General features: G+C 37.8%; 1 non-coding gene across 1 annotated transcript; it reads left to right on the forward strand.

Annotated features, from left to right (window-relative positions):
* Positions 1-7,160: 7,160 nt before the first annotated feature.
* Positions 7,161-7,233, forward strand: TRNAW-CCA. The gene has a single exon. It is a non-coding gene; the product is annotated as a tRNA-Trp (tRNA).
* Positions 7,234-22,393: the final 15,160 nt, after the last annotated feature.

A 22,393-nucleotide genomic window follows, 5' to 3' on the forward strand; every position in this document is an offset into this window, starting at 1 on the left:
ATAAAAAACAAATGCTTCAAAATCATTCCCTGGTGTTTCACATTTTTCCATAACTATATCATAATCATGGGCTAACCTATTTATTACCTATTACATACTTTCAAATGATGCTTTTGTTCTTAAGACAAAAATGATGCAACTAGAGATTTAAAGTGAAGTAGACTTTAGAACTATAACAAATACCATATGCTAAAGTGAAGTAGCTGAGATTATTGCTTAAATTGTAGACGCCTCGTAGGGAGAAAAAAGTTCAAGGGCCCATTTATTCTTGGACCCAGGGTAGGTCTCTCACTCTTTTAGAGCTGATTTCGGGAATTAAACATAGTAATGTAGACGCAAAGCTTCTTAGTTAATTCGTAGTCTGACTAATTGTTGTTCCATGGTATTATGAGTTCAGTGTTTTGATGAATAGGAATACAGCCAAATACTTTTCAGAAACTACTTGCTTACAGCTTTTAGAGCATTTATTGCAGGTGGGTCCCTGTGGACTAGTGAACAGAAGAAGATTTTTGACATTTATCAGTTGGAAGATGGTCAGTGCAAATTGACCTCATTAATACTCATTCTATTAGTGTTAGTTGAAGCCTCATTTGTACTGAAAATTTTATGGCGATATCAATGACTTTAGAAAGAGGATGTGGGGCTTCCCTGGTGGCGCGGTGGTTGAGAATCTGCCTGCCAATGCAGGGCACATGGGTTCGAACCCTGGTCTGGGAAGATCCCACATGCCGCGGAGCGACTAGGCCCGTGAGCCACAACTACTGAGCCTGCGCGTCTGGAGCCTGTGCTCCGCAACGAGAGAGGCCGCGACAGTGAGAGGCCCGCGCACCGCTATGAAGAGTGGCCCCCGCTTGCCGCAACTAGAGAAAGCCCTCGCACAGAAACAAAGACCCAACACAGCCAAAAATAAATATAAATAAATTTTTTTTTTAAATTTAAAAAAAAAAGGAGGATGTGGTAGGAGGATATTTAATATTTACAAGTATAGAGTTGGGATAATATCCATTCCACTTTAAATAATTTAATTTGCGTCCACTAATAGACAACTATAACTATTATGCCTGTTTCATAGACAGAGAAATTAGAATAGAATTTGTGTATTATGATAATAACTAGATAAACAGAATTCTCTAATTTTTGAGCTCAGTGTCATTTAATCATTTCAAAAGCTTATTATTCTCGGGTAGTAAGACTTTAAATTATTCAGAATTATTATCTTCATGGTTATATGAATATACAAGTAACACACTTGTATATTCAATTATAGGGCTATATATTTGAGGGTTTTTTCCTTTCCAATAGTGGCAACACATTTCCATGAAGTCATCCTTGAAGTCTTGATTTATCACAATTAAAGTGCCATTTCTGGGCTTAGTGATATAATCAGTTGCCACAAAACAGTTTTTCTCTATCTGGCAATAACTAGAGGCTTTGAGGTTGACCGTGAGGTCAGTTGGACTTTTTCACGTTATTGCAAGAACAGAGATATGCTCATGTATTTGTAAGAATGTGCAGAGCTATTTACAATAGCCAGGACATGGAAGCAACCTAAGTGTCCATCGACAGATGAATGGATAAAGAAGATGTGGCACATATATACAATGGAATATTACTCAGCCATAAAAAGAAACAAAATTGAGTTATTTGTAGTGAGGTGGATGGACCTAGATTCTGTCATACAGAGTGAAGTAAGTCAGAAAGAGAAAAACAAATACCGTATGCTAACACATATATATGGAATCCAAAAAAAAAAAATGGTTCTGAAGAACTTAGGGGCAGGACAGGAATAAAGACACAGATGTAGAGAATGAACTTGAGGACACAGGGAGGGGGAAGGGTAAGCTGGGATGAAGTGAGAGAGTGGCATGGACATATATATACTACCAAATGTAAATTAGATAGCTAGTGGGAAGCAGCCGCATAGCACAGGGAGATCAGCTCGGTGCTTTGTGTCCACCTAGAGGGGTGGGATAGGGAGGGTGGGAGGGAGACGCAAGAGGGAGGGGATATGGGGATATGTTTATACGTATGGCTGATTCACTTTGTTATACAGCAGAAGCTAATGCACCATTGTAGAACAATTATACTCTAATAAAGATGTTGAGGAAAAAAAAAAAAAGAATGTGCAGGGAAAACAGGAAAAACAGATGCCATCTCAGAAACAGGCCTAAAGGGAACAGAAGCCTTTGGACTTCAAGAATTCAAGGCAAATTCGGAGCCTGGGACACCTTTCGGCTACTCCCCAGCAAGCCTGCAACACTCCCCAGTCTAGTGATATGCCATGAATGCTGACCCAGCTCCTGCTAATGCTACTTCTGCTCTCTCCACTCCCCAAAACACCTCTCTACTATTTGTTCTATGTCATGGCATCTTCTGTCTCAGAGATTCGTACATTTTGTCCCCACGGCCAACTCTGTCTCTCTTTATGTCACACAATCAAACCCTAAGAGCATTGATCTGATACTTACAGTCACTTTCTCATATAAAATATTCATACCTGACAGAATACTTTTTTTGGATTTCTCACTTTGTTGATCCCAACTTTCATTCAATAAACCATGGAGTAGATAGATGACCAGCTTTCTCAGTGAGGATCTGGTTATCACAAATGCCCATAGTCGATAGAGACCTCTCCAAAAATACACTTTGGTAAATCATCTTCAGTCTGGCTTTATAGAGCAACTGAGTTACAATTTCAGGTTCAGTGACACGTAATAATCTCAAAACAAAGTCATTTGTCTACCATCTTCTAAATGAAGAATTCAAACAAAATGCTGTTGAGGGCTTCCCTGGTGGCGCAGTGGTTGAGAATCTGCCTGCCAATGCAGGGGACACGGGCTCGAGCCCTGGTCTGGGAAGATCCCACATGCCGCGGAGCAACTCGGCCCGTGAGCCACAACTACTGAGCCTGCGCGTCTGGAGCCTGTGCTCGGCAACGAGAGGCCGCGATGGTGAGAGGCCCGCGCACCGCGATGAAGAGTGGCCCCCGCTTGCCACAACTAGAGAAAGCCCTCGCACAGAAACGAAGACCCAACACAGCCATACATACATACATAAATAAAAAGAATGTAAGCAGACAAGAATAGCATTAAAAAAAATAATTAAAAAAAAATGCTGTTGAAGTCTCTCTGCTTCTATTCAGGTATAACCAAATTAGGTCAGCAAACACTAAAAAATATATTTAAAATCAATTAAAACATCCATCAATATCTCTTCTTCTCCTAGACAAAGTCATTAGTCTTTCATTGTGTTCCAACACTTTCTTTCTTTCCACTTTAGTAAGTTTTCTTTATAAGACTAACTGGTGCCTCAGTGGCTTGCCAGATTCAGGAGGAAAGGAGGAATCTCAAACCACAAATAACCATTTCAGTCAAGCAGTTCAAATATGACTGAGGCATGAGCTTCAGCATTGTTCAATCTAAAGCTATTTCTTGTTTTGTGTGTATTTTTTGGGGTTGGTTTTGAGGAGATAGAGGTTAACAAATTACTTTAATGTACTTTTTGAATGGGTAATACATGTACACTATATACCATTTAAAAAGTACAAAAGGCTATACATAACAAGTAAGTCTACAGCTATATTAATTGGGTATTGATGCAATAATGCTGTATAACACACAACCCCAGAACTTAGTGACTTACATTAACAAGCACTGATTTCTCTCACTTACAAGCCTACAAATTGGCAGGGGCACCTCTACTTCAGACTGTGGGCTGTGTGGCCTTGGTTCTAGGCTTTGGATCAAGTTTGGGGATAATCCACACGTGTCTTTCAGAGTCACAGGCTGAAGAGACAGTGGCTACCTGGGTCATGTTATTCTCATGACAATCACAGAAGCATATGACTAAGCCAGAACTGCCCATGCTTGTATCGTATCTGCTATATTCTATTGCCAAAGCAAGTCATGTTTCCAAGACCTAGTCACTAGGGCAGGAAATTATACTCTATCTTAAAGGGGAGAGGGCATGGGAGTGAATATTTGCTGAACAATAAACCAATCCCCTTTGTTCCCCAGGCACAGAGTTCCCCTCTGGATACAAGACTTGTTACTCATTGCTTGTGTATTCATCCAGAGAAACTCTATGCAAATATAAGTATACTCACAAATAAATACTTTAATGCCATGGTATAATTCTACACACACAGTTCTATACCTTGGCCCCTTCTCCCACTTGAAGATATATCTCAGGGAGTATTACATGTCAGTACACAGGGTTGCCTCATTTCACTTAATACAACTTTATACTGTTACATAAAATGGATACACAATAATTTATTTAATAAATGCTCTATTGCTGGACATTTAGTTGTTTCTGATGTTTTATCATTTTAATCAATGCTGCAATGCCTATCATTGTATATGTTTTTGCAAATATCTGTAGAATATATTCCTAGAAGGGATATTACTAGTTCCAAATTTCTTGCATTTTGTTTTGATAGCTCTTTCTAAATTTTCTTGAATAAAAATTACACAATTTAACTTACCATGAGCAATGTAAAGGGGTGCCTGATTACCTACACCCTTACCAACACAAATCAAACCATTTTATCTTTGCCAAGCTGATAACTTAGAAAAAGACCTCTTATAATTTGAATTTGTATTTCACTATGTCACTTCTTATGGGTGAAGGTGATACATTTTCATATGATAAAGGACCACGACTACTATATACGGCAGACCTCTCTGGTCTGTAGGGTCCTTTTCCATAACTTCTCCTACCCTACCCCACAGACTCTACTGTATAGTTGGTTTAGATAACTATATTTGTATTATATGATATTATTTTACAGGGTGGGCCCCAAACTCAAGGTGTGGGTTCCTGAGGTAGAAACTTTTGAGGACACACAACTAAGAGTAAGCCTCTAGTCTGCATTTTGCCTCTAAATTAAATCATAAGACAACGGAGAACAGACATTTTGTCTCTGACAACTATTAAAATACTCTGTACAATGTCCTACAGAGCTGAAAAATAATAATTCTTGACTCTCTGAAGCAGCATGAGCTATCTCAGCTGATAAAGACAACAACCAAGCAACTCCTTTTGACCAAAAGTCCAGAGCAACCTACAAATGCTATGAACAACAAATGACAACCCCAGGAATCAGTCCTATCCAAGGGGTTCACATGGTCAGAATCATAACACCAAGGACAATGAGAGAAGCATAGCAGGGTTCAGCTTCCAAAAAACTTTGTGTTCCTGAGAGAAAGATTCTTCATAAATAAAAGTACTAAAATTAACTATGTACTGACTAGGCATATTTAGTTAATTGCACTGTGACCCTCCCAGGTAATATTTTTTCTTCAAGAAAATTTTATAGACACATTAACATTTTTATTCATAACGACTTGAAATTACCCGTTGAAACACTAAATAAGAGCTGAGATGATGAGCTTAAAAGACTCTGCTATAACTGAAGTCATAGTAGAAGCTACTGTAGTGGATAAAAAAAGTTATACTATAACCCATTATGTTTAACCTTTAATGCAACAATTGTAAAATTTACTATGACTCACTAGTGGCTGATTAAGAGGTTTGGATGTCAGTGCCAGATAAGAAGTGTCTAATCTCTCCCAATATTAGAGCTACAGTATTCTAACCACTTTACAAATGGTTTCTGCAATTCACTGGGCACTCATTATTGAATGTACCAAAACCTTGCTAGAATATTCTCTTTAGGGGTAGCGTCATGCCTCTTTGCAGAGGAACAGTCTTTAAATGGGAGTCTTTGGTGACCATGGCAATTCAACCAGACTGTCTGGTTGAAAGACCTGCTTGTACTAAATAGGAGCCAAGAAAGACCTGCTTGTACTAAATTATTCTCTGTGAAAAATAACAGTATTATGTGATTCCAATGTGCTCATGGTGTTCCTCTTTCATTCTTATTCCAGGTAGGTTCTGCTATCATCCAAATTGTTAAATCTCTAGCAGACCTCCCTCAGAGACTTAGGGGCCTTGCTTCTGAAATTCAAGGCCACTGCCTCTAAGTGTCACTGCTTTCCTCAAATAGTAAAGACTTAGCAGACCCAATAGGACCTCCGACGCTTTTAGTTTTTCTTTTTTCTAAGTAATTAAATCTTAAAATAAAATTCAATATTCAGGAATATTTTTGATAGATATACCAATTTAAAGAATGTGAATCACTAGTAAATGCTAGAGTATCTTTCAGTATGCTGTCTCTATTGTAAGTTACTACTTGTTTTAACTTAGAATTAGGCCAGTCTTCCCCTCATACCTGCAATTCATTAGAGACTTTTCTTGCTCCAACTCTCACGTCATCTGCTGGCCCAGATGCTTGAGAGGAAAGTTTCAGAACCTGGACCCAGCAAGGTGTCAAATGTCCAATTAAATTAGCAACAATTCTTATGCTGTCTCTCCTTGAGATAGTTCATGTTTAAGAGAACATACACTGTTGCATCCAAATGAAACTGACCCAAATCCTAAGGCAAGAAAATGTATTTATCCCAAACTTACTCTCTTACTCTCACCAAAATTCTAATTTCAATCATTAATTTGTTCAATCAAGAGAGTAGGGACATAAAAAGGTAATATGTCACTCAACATCTTCCACCAATTCATGTGCTAAATGAAGTTCCTTGAGTTATCCATCTCTATATGGTTTTATCGTTTGCTCCTGCAAGCATCCCTTTCCAAGGGCCAAGTACTATATTTAATCTATGGGTAGGAATTTTCTGACTGCTTTGTTTCTTTTGAAGCTATCAGAGATATCTGGCTCCTCTTTACCTCAACTGACTTTGTGCTTTCAGAAAATGACCTTTTCCAGTCAGCTCTTTTAAACAGCATCTCCCTTTAAATCACTCTGACATAGGAAACACAGTCTTTAAAATGTAGGCTTAAGTTACTTCTCACACTAATGAATTGAATGAGTTTGCTGCTATTGATATAGAAATTGATATTAATTTCTGATCCTAATTGATTTCACAAATTAATTAGCAAAGTAAATAAGATACTGGAAGGAAATCAATAGTTCTTATTTTATGATATTTACATATTACTCATGTAATACATATGAATTACATATTATACCCATATTTACAAACATAGGTGCTTTCGGTATGATCCTGCTTAGTATTATCGATTCACAGATATATCCTAACTCAGGCATCAACCACACTCTTAATTATCCTGGCACAGGGACTTCCCTGGTGGTCCAGTGGTTAAGACTCCACGCTCCCAATGCAGGGGGCCCAGGTTCAATCCCTGGTCAGGGAACTAGATCCCTTGTGCCACAACTAAAGATTCCACATGCCTCAAAGAAGTTCTCGCATGCCGCAACTAAGACCCGGCGCAGCCAAATTTAAAAAAAATTAATTATCCTGGCACAGCCATTTTAGGAAACTGTAAATAATATCTTAAAAATAACTATAAATATAACTATTATAATAATTATAATAACTATAAACAGAGTAGCTTTGACTTCAATTCTGAAGATAATACCAGGTAGTAGGTATTTATATAACTTATGAAGAATGTAGACCGAGCAGAAAGTATGAAACAAAAATGTGGTTTTCTTATAGGCAGTGTTATAAGCCTAAATACATATAAAGAATTTAAAATATAATCATTAATCTTTACAAGAACCTTATGATATAAATAGTATTTGTATTTTACGGATAATGAAAATTAAGCTTAGTGAGGTAAGTGACTTTCCCAGCGTCACATAAACACTAAGTGGCTGGGCTAGATTGTGCAGTAATGACCCTCCCCCAAAGCATTTCTCCTTATATCAGGGATGCCCAGTTCATCTATTTTTCCTTTTGTTGCTTGTGCTCTTGATGTTGTATCTAAGGAACCATTGCCTAATCCAAGGACACAAAGATTTAGTCCTATCTTTCCTTCTAAGAGTTTTATAGTTTTAGCTCTTACATTTAGGTCTTTGATCCATTTGGAGTTAATTTTTGTATATGGTGTGAATTCAGGGTTCAACTTCATTCTTATGCATGTGGATATCCTCTATCAGTTACTTTTGGATGCACAACCAACCAAAACTTAGTGTTTTAAAACAATAAGTATTTACTGTTTCTCACAAGTCTATGGACCTGCTGGGCAGTTCTGGTCCAGACTGGCTCACCTGATCTCTGCAATCAGCTAGAGGCTCTGTTGAAACTGAAACTGGATGGTCTTCACTCATATGTCTGTGGGTTGTCAGGCTAGTTCAAGTAGCGAGGCTCAGCTGGGATGGCTCACTTCTGCAACATGTTTCTCTACATGGTTTCCATCTTCCAAGAGACTAGCCTCAGTTTCTTCATGTGGTTGACTTGGGGTTGCAAAGAGCAGCAGGAGAAGACCAGCTCCAATGAACAAGCACCTTTCAAACCTCTGCTGTGCCCTGTTAGCTTATACGCCATAGGAAACTGCAAGACACATGCCCAAGCCTCAGAGCCAGTGTTTATACGAACATCTCTGCTACAACCCTGGGTACCACACAGTCAAACCCCAAATTCTGGTGTTACCAGTGCTTATCTCCACAACTACCACTGTTATTCTTTAGCACCAGATACAAAATAATGTTTAGGAAAGCAGTTCCTCATATCAGTACCACCTGCTAGTGTCTTGTTCTCAGCTACATGTCTAGCACCTACTAGTGAGTGCCACAGTGTAGACACTAAATGAATATCTACTGAGTGAATGAAAGTACAGGAAAATTGAGGGAGCAAAATTGGGGTCCAGTTTTCATATACTGAGTGGCATAGTTTAAGCCTATGCCATGTACTTATACCAAGTGCACATTGTTCCTATTTACTTCATGAGTTAAAGTTTTAAAATAGATGCTGGATAATCCAGTCTATCACACATATTTCTGTAGCCTTCCCTTTTACGTTGGCAATATTTTCTCTAGTTTTATTATAATCACCTTTAGTGATAAGCTTTTCATCATTTACCTTGTGGCTACATCCTACCATATAATAAAATGTGATTTAGGAAACAATTTTGCCACACCATACAGTGAGGCTTCTTTTCTCTGTTACAGTCACTTCAAAGGTTCAGCTAACACTCTGGTGGCATTAAGCATCAATGTAAGGAAGGGAAATGTTAAGATCCTCGTTTCAGATTTTTTAAAATGTGCACTCTGGCTAGGAGAATTGGAGAATTAGAAAATTTGAAGGCACTTAAAACATTTGGTCCAATTTTCTGATTTCACCTCATACTCTATTCTACCCACACCAAAAGGGGATGAGCCCAAGAAAAAAACAAGGTGGGACATGACCCTGTGTAGATAATCGCCTCTTTATCCCTGTTACTCTGAGATATGACAGTACATTGGATATTCAGGCAATTTACACTTGAAGGGTATACTGAGGATCAACCACAGTACAGTACAATGGCACATCCCTATAAATAAAAGGAAATAATTCGGGAAGGGCAAACTTCCCAGAATGCTGCAGCTATCAATGATAGGGTGGCTCAGCTGGACATTATCTAACATTATAAAGGAAAGTAGTCCAAAGCTTAGGTGAAGTCTTTGAACCTGATAATTCACAATTATAGCCAGCACCGAATTTTTGTAGCACTATGCAGTGTTCAAAGCATTTTCATGTGCATCATCCCAAACTTGGATTATAATAGCCACCTAATATGACATTGCTTTCTGGAGATTTTCCTTCCATGTGCTATAGCCTTGCTTCTTGATGTTCTTCATAGACAGTTCAGTCCTTTTCACCCAGTAGATTTCTGAGTATCAAGGATTCTCAACAATATTTGGTATGATGCTTTCAGAATCTTTTGGAAGCAAATGCCTCGGGCTAGTCATCATTTCACAGCTATCTTAGATCCATCCTGACACATAACTTAGAAAGGCATTCTGTTATAGTTCTCAAATTACTGTCATTTAATATCTTACTTGTATCAGCACCACCAGTGTCTTACCCACATCAACAGCACCCACAGATCAAAAATTTGAATGATAAAGAGATTACTTCTAAGGTTCTGTTCTACACATTCAAAAGAATGTTTCTTATATTTGTAGGGTACTTTATAACTTAAAAGTGGTTTCACATATATTACGTCATTGGGCATATCTTCTCTGAGAAACATACAGCTGGAAATACATTATGAATTGCGTCACTTTCCCAGCCCTCTCAGGGTCTCCCAGTGTAGCTTCCTAAAACTATTGAGGATCTCATTTATATTATTTAGGTTATATTATATAAGGTACTACACTATATTAGTAAGAAGATGATTTGATCTTTAAGTATGTGATTATTCTGTTATAAAATGTGGTATTCCAAATAGCTACTTGCAATATACCAGTAATTTTAAAAGTGTGGATCCTGGAACAGCTGTATCAATACCTTAAGAATAACTATTTATTTTATGGTTGCAAATTCAGATTCCTGGACCTATCCCCAAACCTAATAAATCAGAATCTCTGGAAGTGAGGTCATGGAATCTAAACTTTTAGACACCTGAGGGTTGCTATACATCCCCCAAATCTGAGAATTATTGCCTAACAATGAGCTTGATTTTCTTAGGGTTCTCACTGCAACTTAGAAGAAAGTTCTGTGCCTTTAGAAACTGCAAGAACTCTTTAAGGCAATTAGCATACCATTTAGCAAGTAATTCAAATTTAAGGAAAAAGAACAATGGGATTCAAATTATCATCAAAACATACTTCTGTGCAGTGCCCTGTACTTGGTGCTGTAAAAACTGTAGAAATTGATACAATTTCATAATAAATATTCAATCTGCAATGATGAGCTCTGTCAATCCTAGAAAAGATAAATGTAGAGTTTAATTAGAAAATAGATGTCTCTCTGAATGTGAGGTGAAAGCTGGATAAAATGCATTTCTGTCTGCTTCATAAGGTACTATTCAAAAAATGTCATTGTTATAATTTGAAAAGTATTATTCAGAAGAAGACAGATTTCAGTTCAGTAGCTTTGACTGTAAGAAAACCAAGAAATAAAAGCCAAATGGATGAAAGCTAAGTCATGGATGAGTGAATTTAAAAATTATTACATATCTTTAAAGTTAGCTAAAACATTATAGCCAAATCCCAATTTGTCTCTCAACAGAATGATAGGCCAGGAGATCTTTACAATATGAGATATTTCTCATGATGTATATTGAAGTAAGGAAATTTCTTATTCCATGGTGCTTGGCTTGTGTTGCTTCTTTATGAATTATGTTCTGATATTTTTAGATTACTGAGAATGTCAAAATAATATTGAGTTAGATGTATTGTCATGTCTTTCATGAGTTTAAAACAGCCCATTCTCTAGAATGGTAATCAGCTGACATCAATCTGACTCTGAAGGGAAAGCATTTTGTCCCAGGGAGTTCCAGGAACAGTATTGCAAAAATTGCCTGTAAATCTAGCATGCAAGGTTAAGTCAAACCATGACAGCTGGAGGTGGTAAGAAGCAGATATTTGGACCAAGTTTGGGGAAGGCTGGACCAGACAACTGCAGAAGTTTAGATTTCTTAATTCACTGTACGTACATAAATAGCAGTTAGTTCTTTACCACAATAACACTTCATAACAAACACCACAAAATCTCAGTAGCCTACAACAGTAAGAGTTCATTATTCACATGTCTGGAGTTACCTGCTGACCTTGTCTGAGGATCAATTGGCTATCAGTTGATCTAAACTCTTCCCAATTCGGATGACTGGAGGAACTAGGCATAGTCTACATGTCTCTCATCATCCAGAAGGTTAATCCAGGCATATTCTTATGGCAATGGCTAAGGCACAAAAGAGAGCAAATGGAAATATGCAAAGTCTCTAGAGACTTAACCTCAGGACTGGTACACAATCACTTGCACCATATACTATGGGGTGAAGCAAGTCAGAAAATCAGTACAGATTCAAGGGGTGGGAAAATAGACTATGCATCTTTAGTAAGAGGAACTGCAAGGTCTCATGGTAACAGGCATGAACATAAGGGGGGAATGAAAAATAGAAGTCAGCATTGCAATTTCCCATTGTATGTATTATTGAGTTCCTCATCTCTGTAGATATCATGCTGTGCAATGTGGGTAATAAGAAGCGTAAGATCTAGCAGTGATTTCTAAACATGGAGGGCTTGTTAAGATATAAATTGCTGGACCTGCCCCCAGGAAGTTGGTTGAGAGGGGACCTGAGAATGTGCATTTCTAGTGAGTACCCAGATGATACTGATGCTGCTCGTACAGGGACCATACTTTGAGAGCTACTGTTCTATGGATTTGGAATTAATAGGAACTTTTAGGGATACTAAGACAACTGAAGGGCACTGATATTTATAAGAAAGGCAATTTGAAGTGAAGTAGGAGAATTTGGGTGAGATCATTCCCAAGACGTTCAAACAGCTCATTCAGAATAGAAAATTAATCAGGGGCCTTTGCTGCCATCTTAACATTCTCTGATTTAACTGCCCCAGGTAGCCAAGTGAACAGCATGGAGCTGGGAGTGACTGCTCCTCTAATGCCTGATGAAAGTCACACACAAAACTCTACGTCGGCAAACAAATTTTGCAAGCATCACTTTCTTGGAAAAATTAAATAAAATAAAGGTTTGAGACACTAATCACACTTCAAGTAAATCAGTAAAAGCACCCAACTTTTTCTAAGATCAAATTAGCCACAGGTTGGGGGACAAAGATAAGCATTGAGAAGTGAGATTCTGTGTGAGCTTTCCCTATTTAAGCCCTGATCTCTGCTGGGACATGATAATAATAAGTTAAGGGGTTATTTCTGAGGGAAAAGAAATCACAATGAAGCAACGAATAAATGAGACCTTAATTTGGGGGAGAGCAGGAAAATACTGTTAAACTACTTTCAGGGGATCAGTGAACTACAACCAGGAAAGATAATGTGATAAAATGTGAAGTTTTTTATATTGAGACGTATGTGAGACTTAGCTTAGCCTGACACCATGGTTAAGTACTGAGCAGAAAGAAAGAGCTCATAAGCTATTATTAGGCAAATAAAAAGCAGATTAAATTTTACCAAAAAAGAATGCTATTTCTAAAAGTGTGCAGGCAAATATCAAAGGTGAATCAGTATTTCCAGATCCCTATCTTTGGAGACATCTTTAACTAGTACTCATTACAACAAAAAAATGAGAAGGTATAAAGAGCATTTGAACTCATTCAATATCAATTTTATTAGTGTCTCTAAATGCTCGTTTCAAAATTGAAATTAATAGAGAAGGAACCAAAAAAGAGAGGCATGTTTTCAAGTTTTAAACATTTTCTTTATTGATCCCCAGTCCTTCTATTTAATCTTAATGCTAAAAAATATTTATATAACTGAACTAAAGGGCAAAAACTGTTTTTCGGGAATAAATATACATCTGCTATGCTAATACAGATTTGAATGAAACATTTTGCAAATTTATTTAATAAATTATATTATGTGAGCATGAATTTAATAATATAATGATCATTAAGTGGTATTTATGTTATCATAAATATCCATTTACATGCTTTAGTTCAAACATGAACTAAAATCTTGGAAAATAGTGGTTTTGCCACTGAGAGAGATGTCTCTCTCTTTATCATTATTAATTACCTAGACCACACAGACACACTGAGAATTGAATTCCAATTTGACTGAAATGATAAGAAGGATATTATAATTTCACACTGAGGTTATTTTTATCTTTTTATCTATTTGAGTGTTTTCCCTATGAAGTCCCCCACCTCCACCTCCATCCACTACCACATACAGTGAAAATGTTCCCTAAAACCCAGGAGAATTAATAGATTATTTTCTTCATAATGGTTATCACACAATCATAGCTCCTCATTTATTTTTTCGTGTTAGCTAAAAAGAAAAGCTGCATGACAGCATCTCTAAAGATAGCAAGAGTCTTTTTAGTTATCTGTGAAAACTTGCTTTAAATATAAGGGGAAGGAAATCATTGGAAGTTAGGGAAAGAAAATGTGCAGAGAAAAAGACCTATCAATTGAGAAATACACACACACACACACACACACACACACACACACACATATACCATGTCCTTCTCATCTACCAGAATAGGAAGACGAATTTAATTTGGGCTGGGCATGGGGGTTAGAGGCAGAAATGTTAATAAAGGAAACAAAATTCAGGCAAGTTTCTTAAGTATCTTTTCCCCATGATTTAACAATATGAGTTTTCAGATAAATACAGAATCTTACTAAAGGGTAAAGATAATGCTGCTTTTTATTAGACTTTTCATAAAACTCACTTTCTTTCCTAAATTCTTTTGACCTCAGCAAAAAGAATTTCAAGAAGTGGTGGGATTAAGCCCTAGGGTTAAGTTGCTGATGTCTAGACAACTTGGAATTGGATTCAAATAGAAATTGGAGCCCTTGCATGGATGAAAAATTTATCAAACTGGTTCCATTTTTAAAAAGACCATTAGAGTCATATAACTAAATGCACTTTTGCTTCCAAAGAAGATAAATTACTTATTTGTAGCATATAAATTCCGGAGTGCAGTGCCTTGATTTAATGCATCCAGCATACCAGTGAGCCAAATTTCACCAAAATCCAACAGAAATCCAAGTGAAGTGAGAAGAAAGTTTCTCCTGAGCATTCATTCCAGAATCTATTTAAATCTAGCCCAAAATGTGCCACACTTCTCTGGGTGGATTAATTTGATTCTATCAGAAAGAAGCTGACCCCAAATTCTCCCCTAGATATTCGATTGTACTGCAGACTTATACTATCATTGAAAACACCTAGGACTCTATTCCCAATTTCTTGTCAGTGGTCATTAGGCGTTGTCATTAGCATTGCTAACTCCCTCTTGTGGCCACTTAGACAAGAGTAGACCCTCTTGAGCCCACCATGGATGCAACTATGTTCTCGGGGTTCCAGGCTGAACATCTGACATCAAGGAGATGTTGATAACAGAGGCCAGTTCAGCCTGGGACCACTCAGAGAACATATTTTCATCTGACACTAATTCCAGATTCAAACTTCATTTCCCACTACTTTTACGTAACAGAAAAGTAGAATAGTGCACATTTTGCAGGAATGCTTTGAAGCTTATAAGCAAGGCAGATCAATTAAATCTCTGAAGAAACATAAATAGAGTGATTGACAACAGCCTTTCCCCAGTAATAATAATGGTGAAGATTTATTGTGGGTTTACTATGCCCCTGGGGTTGTAAACTTTACTTGCATATTTCATTCAATTCTCACAAAAACTCCATGACGTAGGTTCTGTTACTATCTTCATTTCACAAAAGTTACTGATGATTAGAAAAAATAAGTAAATTTCCTAGTCATCCCTAATAAGTAAATAAACCCAAGAACATGGGTGTTTTTCCTTTCCAAAAATGTGTGTCATGTTTTCCTTAAAGCTGTCAATGAAAGAGATGGGGAGAGAGGATATAAAGGAGGGGGGAAGGAAAAGAAGAAGGGAGAGATGGAGAGAGAGAGAGAAAAAAATGGATTTGGCTAAAGGTTGAGTTGCTTTGCCCTCTGTCTCTTCTCTAAGACAATACTTGAGGAGAATCCTGATGCCAGATATTGAAAGCAAAAAAAAAAAACAAAAAAAACTGAGAGCAAGAGTCTTTTCTTGGTCTCTAGTGTGCCCCCCAAAGCCCATCTTCTCTGGGTCTTGCAATTATTCTACTGAAAAAAAGTGATACGAAGTATTTTAGAACTCTAGAGACCATCCTTTTTAACATTCTACCACGTGAGGGGAGAAAACTGGTTTAAATATATCATCTAAATATATTCCAAGTATGGTATGTTTGTCAAGTATTTAGATATTTTTCTGTATATACATTATATGTATTATGCAATGGACCCTTATTCTTGCATTACTGAAGAATTTTATTATAACTAAACTGGAACTAGAACATATATAGTATTTTTATCACTTGAATCAGCTCCAAATTAGTAGTGCTAGATTTATTTGCACCTGATAGGAATGATAGGAATGAATTTGACCAAATGGACCATTTTCAACAGACTGTTTGGTAGGGGAAGAAATGTTATGCTGTTCAGTTTCTGAAATATTCACCTTCTTTTTTCTTACAACTTCATGGTCAGCTTAATGTTTTCCATCAGAAACATTAAACTTTCTAATGCCTCAGGGAATTTAAAAACACCAGAGCAGCCCCACAAACAATCCACACAGTATATGCAATTGGATTGGCTCATGTAAAATATTTTGCCTCTTCAATGAGAATGGAGACAAAAAGGTACCCAATAATCTTTTCTTGTATAAGCCCCCTTACAGGTAAAATCTACATACCAAGAACATGCCACTGCTCCCCAAAACTTGTCAAGTTGAGCAATTTGCCCCATTGCAGTAGAATAAGGTCTTGGAAATACTGTACTCTATAGTAATTTTTTTTCTTAGTCTGAACTTCTTCATGATGTACAGATATCACTTTTTTTCTTTAATGTGTGCAGACTAACAGGTCTCATCCATCTAGGATTAGTACTTCCCAGAGTACTAAACTAGGATTCTATTGCTCCCTCTTTCAGTCTCAACTCTAGTACTGTGTTTATGACTTGTCTATGACCTCAGTCGCCTCATCCATAAAATGAGGCAATCAGAGTTCCTCTGTTTGTCTTTAAGAGCTATTGTGAGAATGACAAAGCACTGTATGGAGGAAAGGAAGTGTTCATATCATAATTTCCTATGACTCCATTCCCCTTTGTTCCTAAGTCACTTATCCAGCCAGCCACCCACACCCTATACCCTCTCATATTATTTTCTCCCCTACTGGCTTCAGTCTTGCCCTTTCTCTTTTTACTTCCCTTTCTCTTTATTATTTTCCTATTCTTTCCCTGTTTGATTTTCTTTCCTCTTTGGCCCTAAAATTGTTCATCTTCCTCTCCTTGGCGTCATCAGAACAAGCAGCCATAAGGCCTCTATGGTCAGTTAGGTCTTCTGGACAATCACATGCTATCAATATTCACTTGCATTATACCCACTCATCCCCCACCCCTCACCCACGGAATTGACCTGATGCGACATTCAAGAATTATGAGTTTATTAGGTATTTTAAGAAAAAAGAATTCAACTGAACCCGGAATTGTGCCTATGGCACACTGTAATGTATGTCAGGGACAGGAGGAAGACATTTTCCTCTGCCCTTCTAGGTTCTTCAGGCTGGCCTAAGAATTAAATTGACATGAGACAGCTTAACAGGAGAAAATCACACGAAAGTTTAATAACATGTATACATGGGAGAGACCTGAAACCAAGCAGGACCCTGTGGGGCTCCTGGGCACAGAAGCCTTTCTGCTCCGCATTTCTTGACTCCAGCCTCCATGACCTTCCCTGAGTTCCTAAGGGCAGATTCGAACAGTTGCTAATCAGGGAATGGAGGAGGAGCAGAGACAAGGCAGGAGCAGCCAAGAAACAATAGTGCATCCTTGGGGCAGGGTCCTGGTTCCACCACAAGGGATACACAGAACAATGTCTTTAAGCTCTTTAAGATGTCAGCATTCTTCATACCAGAGAAAGACAACCTGAGGCTAAATTAAAGGTACCAGAGAAGCTCACCAAGAAGATCACCTGAGACTAGATTAGAGGTGCAGCCTCTGTACACAACCTAATCTTGTCAGCAACCCCATCCTTGAACCACTGCTATAAAACTCCCCATCAAATCCTCCCGGGTTGGGACACATAGTTTTTCAGGGCAGGAGCCTGCTGTGTCCCCCTTTGCCTGGCAAAGCAGTAAAGCTATTCTTTTGTACTTCACCCAAAACTCTGTCTCTGAGATTCGATTTGGCTCCTATGCACGGAGGCCGAGTTTTCGTCATCACACCCAGGAGAACTGAGTGACTCGCCAAAATGGCTGAAGCCCTCACCTTAAATACCATCTTCAGCTAAAGACAGAAGATGTTGGGGATAGTGGTTTGGGACTTGAAAGGGGAGGAAGGCAATTGACATGGAGATGGAAAAGCAAATGTTTGGTAAACAAGTATTTGCTGGGCCCTGCAGAGACAATGGGACACAGAGTGGACTCTCATCTCCAGGCCCTGCTAGGTTTCCTGCACCTCAACTAGCCCATATTCTTTTCAAATATCTCTGATGATAACTCTTTTCTGGAACAGGTCCTCTAACTAAATTCATCAGGCAGTTTAGGGGGAAGGTCAAAGCTTCCTCCTGAGTCTTTTGGACATTGATTGTTTTCAGCTGCAAAAAATCCGCATGCCAAAGAGACATATTGGGGTGGCAAGTTTTGCTTCCCCACATCAGTTATTTTTTTTTAAAGTATTCTCTGGGTGATTATTAAGAATGTACTATAACATTAAAATGTCCTTATATTTTATTATATGGATTAGTAGTGTGAAATAAATTCATATTTTATAGCAAGACGTGAAAAATTTAAACATAAAAAAGAATGTTCTCTGCCCTTTGGCCTCCTCTCTCCCGGCACTGTGCATTGTGTATCTGCATTATGCATTGACCAAATCTCCCCCATCTCAACCGGAAAGAGCAATATTCTCCCAGCATCAATAAGATAACTCCTTAAAGATAACATTCCTTCTTAATCTTGTAATGGGCCATGATGACCCACAATCCACTACTCACTAGATTGTGTAACCTGTCAATAACACATCTTTTCTTGTTCAGCCCTCTGTCTCAAAACTGACATAACTGTGCATTGACCCCCAACCAGTGGAACAGTTCTCAGAGCTTTCTGAGAGGCTGTTTCCGGGTTATAATCCTCAATTTGGCTCAAATAAAATTTCCATTTCTTTCTTAGATCAACTGATTCATTTTTTCATAGACAGTACTATATTTTAAGTTTTTTTTTAACATTTCTTTAAAAAATTAAACCTCCAGTGTGTGTGAAGCTGAAGACTTTACGGATTGTTTAAGTTGTGCCCAATTTAACAGCCTATTTCGATGAATACCTGGGGTAAAACAGTCCATGGCGGGTATGGGATGTGGAATGTTTTGTGCTCTATTAATAGAATTCATGGAAAAGAGATTTTTTTGCCGCTACCAATTCTCTCATAAATGGAAACTTTATATATTTTAATTGAACACACTGGTATACCTTATATATCTCTATTAAAACATTTATATTGTGAAAGTTTTGTCAGTATTTCCAATTTCATATATTGAATCATCCTGTACCAATTCCTTGCGGTGGCAGGGGGACAATTGTCCAAGCAAATGTAGAAGGTAGCTGGAGATTGTGTTTTACCAGCAAAGCCTTCATAAAAAACTAGCCAGCGCCCAATTTTGTGACTTGAACAGTTAAAAATAATCTAAGTACAAAGAATGTACAATTTTTAAGATGTATTTATTTTAAAAAGTGAAGTAAAGTGCCTCTAGCAAGTTACACACAAGCAGCAAAGAAGAGTCAGTGAGTTAAAAATGACTGGCTGGTAGTGAGGTGGATGGACCTAGAGTCTGTCATACGGAGTGAAGTAAGTCAGAAAGGGAAAAACAAATACGGTATGCTAACACATATATATGGAATCTAAAAAAAAAAGAAAAGAATGGTTATGAAGAACCTAGGGGCAGGACAGGAATAAAGATGCAGACGTAGAGAATGGACCTGAGGACACGGGGAGGGGGAAGGGTAAGCTGGGACAAGGTGAGAGAGTGGCATGGACGTATATACACTACCAAATGTAAAACCGATAGCTAGTGGGAAGCAGCCGCATAGCACAGGGAGATCAGCTCGGTGCTTTGTGACCACCTAGAGGGGTGGGATAGGGAGGGTGGGAGGGAGACGCAAGAGGGAGGGGATATGGGGATATATGTATACATATAGCTGATTCACTTGGTTATACAGCAGAAACTAACACACCATTGTAAAGCAATTATACTCCAATAAAGATGTTAAAAAAAAATGACTGGTTGATACAATCCCTTCCTTATATCTGGACTAGTTCTATATATTTCAAATATAATCTAAAATTGAAAGTAAGCACTGTTATATACATTATATATTATATTTGAGGAAACCTAGGATCTGCAGGCATGATTATTAGGCTAAGGGTCACATGGCGGGGGGCATGGTGGTTCTGATTGTTGGAAAGGCGTCTATAATAAACTAAAGCCTATCCCATACAAATTCACTCTTGTTTTCACTTGTTAAAGATTTTCACCACTCTCCTGTCATCTCAGGAAAGCAAAGTCCTGTTTCCCTCAGCACCTCCCAGTACAAATAGGGGAAGGGCTCCTCTGGATGTTCTAGGCTCCATGCTAAAACGTTCCTGGACATTTAATGGTTTCTGGACCTTTAAAAAGGAGGATGCCCTCCTAGGACTGATCAAATACTTGACTAGCTGCTATAGGTGTGTAACCATGAGGAGGGAACAAGAACTAGGGATACAGTCTGCAGATGCCAGTTCTGCCTCCTACTAGTGAAGGTACCTTTTATCTGGTGCCCCACCAATCTTTCCCTCAAAACATTTATACCCTCAGCAATCCTTCCCCCTCTGGATCCCAGGTGTCTTCCTAAGGATGAAGTAACCTAGCTCTTTCATCTTTGCTCTTATCCATGATGTTAAAATAAATTTAAGCCCTTACTTATTTGGGTCCTTGGCTTTTGTTATCTGATGCCAAGCTTCTGGATGTAAAACAAAGCAAAACAAAACAACAAAATCCTCATGTTTCTCTTTCAAAAAACTCAGGTCTTGAAAATCAAGAGTCCATGCCTTGGTATCAAGCTTACTGATATAAATCAGACAGAAAAAGACAAATACTGCATGATTTCATTTATATGAAATCTAAAAAACAAACAAACAAACAAAACAAAACAAAACCTAGACTCACAGATACAGAAAATAATTAGTGGTTGGCAGAGGGAAGGGGGTAGGGGCGAAATGAGAGAAGGGAATCAGAAAGTACAGACTTCCTGTTATATAATAAATAAGTCATGGAGCTATAAAGTAAAGCACGGGGAATATAGTCAATAATATTGTATTAACTTTGTATGGTGACAGATGGTAATTAGACTTATTGTGGTGATGATTTTGCAATGTATACAGATGTCAAATCACTTTGTTATACACTAAAACTAATATAATATTGTATGTCAACTATACCTCAAGTTAAAAAAAGTCTGTGCCTTTAAACCCCCACATATATTAAAGAGTTTTAAAAACTTATCTATGAACTCAATTGATTCTTTTGTTGTTTCTGAGATCTTTTGTATCCTACCTTCCCTGGAGCAAATAATTAAATGCCTCACTAAACTCAGTAGACTCAATGGGAGCAGAAGAATGTTGAAGAGTTAGGGGAAAGGTGGAGAAGAAAATTAATGTTGGTTAGTGTCATCCAAATGTCATCCCCCCCCACATAAATAGCTATTCAAATGGCCCTCTAGGCTGACCTGAATTAGTGATGAAGATCTGACTCAGTAATAGTCACCTAATAATTTACCAATAGCCGAGAGTGACAAGGCACAAAGACTCCACTTAATATTAGTCCCCACTATACCTGGTGAATATTGGAGTTCATCCGAGTATCACTCCAAACTATAACCAGTTGATTGACCGTAACAAGGAAACAATAGCTGAATCACAAAAGTGTCCGAGAACTAGAGAAGGGAAAATAACATAGTATAGTCACTAGTGATTTGTCTTATCCAAAATTATCTTCCAATTATTTACCAGTATGTCTAAGCAGATGTTGCCACTACTTCCTCCTTTCTTGACCCAAAATGTTTATAATAATACTCCATTAACAAAGTTTACCTGAGTGAATCTCTACATCTTCCAACATGAAAGAGTTTAAATAATTCAGGCTGACTCTGAATCCATTATTTTAACACAATACCTCAGTGAACCTTATGTTCACATTCCACATGACCTACCATAGGTAGATTGTTAACAATGGCTGACGATTTGTTCATGTCTCCCTGTATCCACCACCTCAAAAGCCTAACATCCATTTTTAAAAGTTCAAAAATAATCAAAACTAAATAATATATATTTAAACTATTATGTTTAAAGTAAGAGTATAATAAATACCAAGTTCAGGATAGTGGATACCTGAGGGTAGGAGGGGAGTGATGGAAGCAGGGGAATGCAATAGAGAAGGAGCTTATGAATAATAAGCTAATTTTAAGGATCTCTTCTTGGATTGGATTGGGTAGTGGGTTCCTGGGTGTTTATTCTGTAATAAACCAACCAACAAATGAAGGCCAAGCATGAATCAGTGATGATAATGCAACATAAACCAATAATTATGTTTAATTGATCTGTTCAACTGAGGCTCCACAAAATTAACTAACTAATAAATGGATGGCAAAGTTATATAAATAAATGAAAATAAAAAAGGAATCAGGATACTATTCTTAATATATTAGTTTAAATGGAATTTAGGTCATAAGTTTTAAAGGAGACAAAGAAAGCCATTTTATAAAAATAAATGGTAGGGCTTCCCTGGTGGCGCAGTGGTTGAGAATCTGCCTGCTAATGCAGGGGACACGGGTTCGAGCCCTGGTCTGGGAAGA

Source organism: Balaenoptera musculus, chromosome X (genome assembly GCF_009873245.2).
Source record: "Balaenoptera musculus isolate JJ_BM4_2016_0621 chromosome X, mBalMus1.pri.v3, whole genome shotgun sequence".
Classification (NCBI taxonomy): Eukaryota; Metazoa; Chordata; class Mammalia; order Artiodactyla; family Balaenopteridae; genus Balaenoptera; species Balaenoptera musculus.